Below are 6,377 nucleotides of genomic sequence, written 5' to 3' on the forward strand. Positions count from 1 at the left end.
GGATCTCTGAGACCAGATGGTTGAAGGGACCCAGTTCCAGAGGAACTGTCTGTGTGGGGCGGTGAAGGAGAAGGGGCAGTCTCAGATTCTGGAACCCCTCTTGCCAGGCTGGACAGGGAACTTTAAGGCTTAAGAGGACCCAGCCCGGGCTTCAGAAAGCAGATAAATGGTCTAATGCTGTTTGTGGAGGCAGAGCTGGAGAGGCGGGAGATTCTACTGTACGAGCCTAGGCTGGCATGAGGTGGTGCAGGTTCATCCCAGCCCTAGGCGTTGGAGTCTGAGTCTAGTTCTCTTAAATTTAAAAGACAAAAATTCTAGAAGCAAAGTCGTCCTTTAATGGAAAGAAAAATAACAGCAGATCAGTTATGTCTGGGAGCAAGGATAAGCCCGTTATGGAAGGTTTTGTCACGGGAGATTTCAAACATAGGACACATACGTTTGTGTTATGTCTTCACCCAGGGGACACGCAGAAGTCACCAATCAAGGAGGCCAAGCATGTCCCCTCTGTGTCAGTCCCTGCTTTATCCTGCCCTCCAGGCTTTGACCCGAGGCCAAGCTCCCACCTCAAAAGGGATGAGAGTTTATTCCAGAGCAGAACATGAGCGACAGGGGCCCAGGGACATGGTTTCTGACTTTGCCAAGCCCCATGTTCCAATGAGGCAGCAGTGTCATGAAGCCTTTTTGAAACACAACAAAGAAAGTCATAAATCCAAATATTCTCGGAAACATCGGGTGGGCAGTTACAGCAATGCTGGGCTGTCTTAGCTGTGGGGCCCAGAGGCTGCCTGAGGACGACTGGCCTTGAGGGGGGTGGAAGCTAGGGTTCTCTGGGAGTCAGTGCATTCCTAAAGGTTTTACCTGGTTGCCACGAGGATGTTAGGTCAGACCCGGAGGTGGGCAAGGAATGGCTATCAAGGTGGCTGAAGAGAGCTCTAAATGAATATTAGTGGGCTGTAGACTGGCAATATTCCAACTTCTCCGTGACATTCCAATAAGCCTCAGAAAAGGTGGTGGGCACAGAGTGGCTTCTTCACAGGAGCTTTCCTTATTACAGCACCACAGACTTCAGTTTCATGGTGGGGCCTTCTGTGATTTGCTGTGTCTACCAATGTGATTGTAACCCTAAGTATGACGGGGTTTGTGTTGTTCATTTGTAAGTTTTCCAGAGCCCTTTTCTGTTTCTTCTTTCCCTGTTAGGTCACTTCCTCACCAAGGCCATGCATATGGCTCACTAGCACATAGTGGATCCCCTCGGATGGACGAATACCAGCTAATGTGTCCACTCTCCTGCCGGTAGCCCTACACTTCTGACCCAAAGCAAGCCCATCTGACCCCACACCACCTTTAGTGCTACCACTGAGCACTCAAGGAGAGATAACCTAGCACAAAGGCCCATCCATGCCCACTCTACCCACACCTTCTTGTGCTCTGTAGTCCTGTTGCCACAGCTTGTGAGCCCAGCCACTAATAAATGAAGAGAAGGCTATTGACTATATGTGAGAACGTTACGTTCGCACTCCTTCACGACTTGGGGTAGGAGAGAGTGTGTCACAGCCACTGGACCCAAGAGAGACACTGATTACCGAAACTGTATGTATATAATTGACTGCTCAAGCTTTGCTTCGAGCCTGCGCTCTCATGAGCAGCTGCTGTGCATATGTACAATTATGAATCCATTTTACAGAAAAGAAGCAGAGCTATCCATCCCATCTCAAGATGTCAGTATCTTTCACTTGCAGGGAAAGCAGAGGACCCTGAATGCATGGAAGTGGCATGGAGACTTACTGCCTGGGAAAAGAAATATTGAAAGGAGCAGTACTCCACAGATGTTGGGGTCCTCTGGATTCAGGCAGATAAAAATCTCCCCATCGAAGTCTCTTTGCCATCACCTCAGTGTCTTACCCTTAAGGGAACAAAGATTGTGATCAAGCATCCACCTCACCTAACAGGTTAAGAATCTAAAGCCCCAGGCCATGGTGGCGCACGCCTTTAATCGCAGCGCTTGGGAGGCAGAGGCAGGCAGATTTCTGAGTTCGAGGCCAGCCTGGTCTACACAGTGAGTTCCAGGACAGCCAGGGCTACACAGAGAAACCCTGTCTCAAAAAACAAAAAGCAAAACAAAACAAAACAACAACAACAACAACAGAAAGAATCTAAAGCCCAACCAACAAGCCCCCAACGAGGCCCAGGAGACAAGGGCCTGATTAGCTCACTTCTGAAACTTGAAGGTTGTCCATGCCCACAGGGTCTGAGGGGAAGGCAGAGTGATCATATGAGCCAACAGCCATCCAGTTTTCAAAATCAGTCAGGTCCGGTGTCCCCTCTGGGAATTTATGATGACATGGGCGACTCCCTTCTCCTGCAAGGTCTAGGTTTTCTCAGCTTCACAGAAATGGAGTTTTTGCCTGATATTTTTAACCCAGAAATTGGCTTCATTGTAGCCCCTAGAGTGGGGAACCAGCAAAGGATTCTGGGTATGTGGGCTGCCTTCCTTCCTCAGAAAAGCAGCCCTACTGTTGGCTGAGTGCAAACGCTGCAGCAGCCATCTGTTTACTGTGGTGGTGCTGGGGAGAAAGACCCCCCCAGGGAAGCACGTGATCTCACCCTGCAAGCTCTAGGACCAGGGAACTGGTCCAAAAGGAGGTCACAGGACAAAATTTGACATTAAAAAAAAAAAAAATGCTACCTAGCTTGGCCTCATCTTCAGCTGCATGTCCTTTCCTAGTCCTTACCTGGCCCTGAAATAAACGACCCTAGGGGCCCAAGCAAAGGCGTGAGGTGTTCTCGGTGAATCCAGGTCACAAGGCTGGCAGGCAGCAAATTTGCAAAGTCGAGCAGATGAAAATATGGACAAGAGAACATAGCTAGCCAAGGAAACTGAATCTGATTCAGTCTCGGGGCACCTAGGCTGGCACAGACAGGTAGCAAAAAGGGGAGAAGGGGCCTTTAAACTGGCTTGCCCTGCTGGGCAAATGGGGCCACCAGCAGCCTGCCACTGCCCAAGAGAACCAAAGGGATGCTGAGGGGTCCACTCCCTCAGGTCTTAGAGGAGACGAGACTTAGGAAACATCAGGACAAGTAAGGTCACTCATTGATTGGCTTCAAGGTCACAAGGCTCTGGCAATAAAATAAAATAAAATAAAATAAAATAAAAGCCAGTGAGGCTTGTCCTAGAAACTGGCTCACTGACAGAGTAAATTCAGGAGCAACTGGGGCAGGTAGGAAGAGAAGCTGATTTCTTTAAGGAGCCTGTGTCCATTGAACTACTTAATCATTTACCGGGCCAAAAGATCTGAAAATGACTCCAAAAGTCAGAAGGCTCAGATAGCCCGCACCATGTCCTGGCAGGGCATCTCAGGGCTGGGCACCCAAGACAATTCTTGACTCCAGTCTTCATCACCCCCTGAGGGAAAGAGCAAACACTTAACGGCCCTACTGTGGATTCTCAGCTGCTTTGCCTGAACACAACTGTTGTTTGACAATCTCTCCTCTTAAAGAGAGGCTCCTGGCATGGACCACAGTGACTCAAAAGTGAATTGCTCTTTGCTCCCGAACACCACCTGTTCCAACCAGTTCCAGGAGCCCTCCTTTATCCTTCTCCTTTCTGCTGCTCATCCACAAGGGCATCTGAAAGTTCCTTCTCCATCAACAGAGTTGACACGAAGCTGATGTATGGGCTGTACCGGAAGAAATCCAGGAGATGTGTCAATGAGTGTGGCCACAAGCTTTTTACCATCCAGGGGAGGAAGCAGGTCTTAATTGAGTGATATCCCTGATCTGTCCTTTCAGAAGGCTGGGTGCTGGGGTGGGAGGCAGACACATGGAGCTGCAGGGCCGTGCACCCTTCCTGGTTTAAGCTGTAATAGAGCTGGGACTAACACTCTTGTCAGAACCCATCAAACAGTGAACACCCAGAGTGAACCCAACATAAACTATGTATTATAGTGAATAACAATGTATCCATGTGGGTTCCCTGTCCAGTAAGCGTCTCACCAGTGTGGGAGGCTATGAGGAGAAAAGAAACCGTGATGACACACACAAAGTCTTCCATATGCTGCCCTGACTTTACGATGGTGTGCAGTGCTCCATGCCCCATAGAACCCGTACTTTGATTACTGAATTTGGCTCTTTCCCCAGGTGAGTGCTATCTTGTCTGATGCTCCACCATCCCGAAGGGAAGCAGCAGACACTCCATGGCCAGTGAGCAACACTGTCAGTTAATGATGCTGGGATGCTCACTGTGGATGGTCGACCTGACAGACTAGAGAATTGTCTACAAGACAAACTTCTGGATGAGTCTAGGAAATTCTAGATCAGGTTAACTGATGTGGGATATCCCACTCTACATAGGAGTGGCACCATTGTGTCCTGAGCTGAATAAGAGGAAATGCATCTCAGTCACAGTAGCCTTCTTCGCCTTTGAAGCGTGAACCAAAATAAGCCCTCCCTCCCTTGCTTCCTGTCTGTCGTTTGTCACGAGTTCATTGACAGAGCCCCATCCTAACGTAAGCTGAATCTCATGTTGGGAATTCTCTGTATTTTTTTCCCTGCAGCTTTTCTCTAAACCTAAAATTGATGTAAGATTTAAAATCTATCAAACAGAAAATATGAACCTGAAAGAGGCCCACTGTGAGAGGCTGTATGGGGGACCCTGTGAGGGGCATCCACAGAGGTATTACTTGAAGCCCACTATCACTTGGCCATGGACATAGAACTGCAGGGGGGCTCATCTCTGCAGGGAAGGGAGGTCCTACTGTCTGGTGAGTGTTTGTTCTGCCCAGCACCACCTCTCCCAGCATCATGACTATGGGTCACTCTTCAGAAGGGTGCGGCTGACAGGAAAGGCAACGAGGCAGGAATGGGTATCGTTGGGAACAATTGAGCTGGCCTATGAGTAAGAATTATATTTTTGTTTGACAAAAATATCCCCCTCGTTTCATAAGGCAAGTTGTGGCGAAGCCAGATGCAGTGTCCTTGGCTGCTGACAGTGTTGACAGCTCGTTTTCTGGGCGTGGAAACCTGGAGCCTTCAGCAGAATACAGAAGTTTTCATGTTTAGTCAAAAGGTTCCCAGGCTGAAGGAGTCTGGGAAATGCTGGAGCTCAGCTTCTCACAGTGAACAAAACAGAGTGATCTTTACTACCTATAAAACCCACGAATGCACACTAAGGTGGAGGTGCAGGCCAAAGTCATGGGCAATACAGCAATAGGAGCAAATCTGTGCCTACCTACACACACACACACACACACACACACACATACACACACACACACACACACACTCACACAGAGCTTCATACAGACAGCAATGTTCCTCAGGAGACTAGAGCCTGCTCATGAGCGAGTCAGCTGGTTGGTCATTGTTAGTCAGCACTCCATGTGATAAAATGCCTGGACTGGTTATTTTTGTCAGGTTGACACCAACTGGTGTCCCCTAGGAAGAGGGAACCAACCTCAACTGAGGAAGTGCCTCCATAAGATTGGCTTGCGGGCATCTCTGTGAAGCATTTTCATGGTTATTAACTGATATAGGAGGACTCAGCCCGCTGTGGGTGGTGCCATCCTTAGGAAGATGGGTGTGGACAGTATAAGAAAAGTAGAGAGAAAGGCAGAGAGAAGAAGACAGTGAGCAGCCTTCCTCTATGATGGCTGCTTGAGTTCCTGCCTTGGCTTCCCTCAGTGATAGACGGTGATGTCTAATTATAAACAAAATAAATCCTCTCTTCCCTCAACATGCTTTTAGGGGAGACAAAGTAACAGAAAGCAAACTAGTACAACTCCTGAGATAATTCGAGGGAAAGATTTCTTTGGGCTCAGGGTTTCAGTCCATGGCTTCAAGCAGGCCCTGTTGCTCTAGGCCTGTGGAGAGACAAGACAAGGCAGAGAGACAAGGAAGGAGCCCTGTCTCTCAAAGGTGCCATCACCTTCCAGGAGAATCACAGACTGAAGACTAAGCCTTTACCATGGAGGCCTTGGGGGTTGTTTCAGAGCTACAAGTGACACTCACTCAACCTCTGCCTTTATGGAATGAGTTAGGCGGTGGTAGCGGGACCCCTGGGGTGTGTTCCAGGAATAGACTCCCTTCAGAAGCCAGAGACACCAGCACAGGAATCAGAGATGGAGCCCAGTCATGTGGCGTGGTAGTTAATGCAGCATAGGCACCCTGTAAGGCCTGAGGGCCTCATCCAGCTGCTCCTGTGGGTTAAAGAGGTACACGAAGGGTGCGGAGATGGTTCGGTGGGTAAAGGTGCTTGTCACAAAGCCTGAGGACCTGAGTTCAATCTTAGGGGCTCCATGTGATGGAAGGAGAGACCAGATTCCTGAAATCCTGAAAGTTGTCCTCTGCCTGACCTTCCATCTCTCTCTCTCTCTCTCTCT

Source organism: Mastomys coucha, unplaced genomic scaffold, assembly GCF_008632895.1.
Source record: "Mastomys coucha isolate ucsf_1 unplaced genomic scaffold, UCSF_Mcou_1 pScaffold5, whole genome shotgun sequence".
Taxonomy (NCBI): Eukaryota; Metazoa; Chordata; class Mammalia; order Rodentia; family Muridae; genus Mastomys; species Mastomys coucha.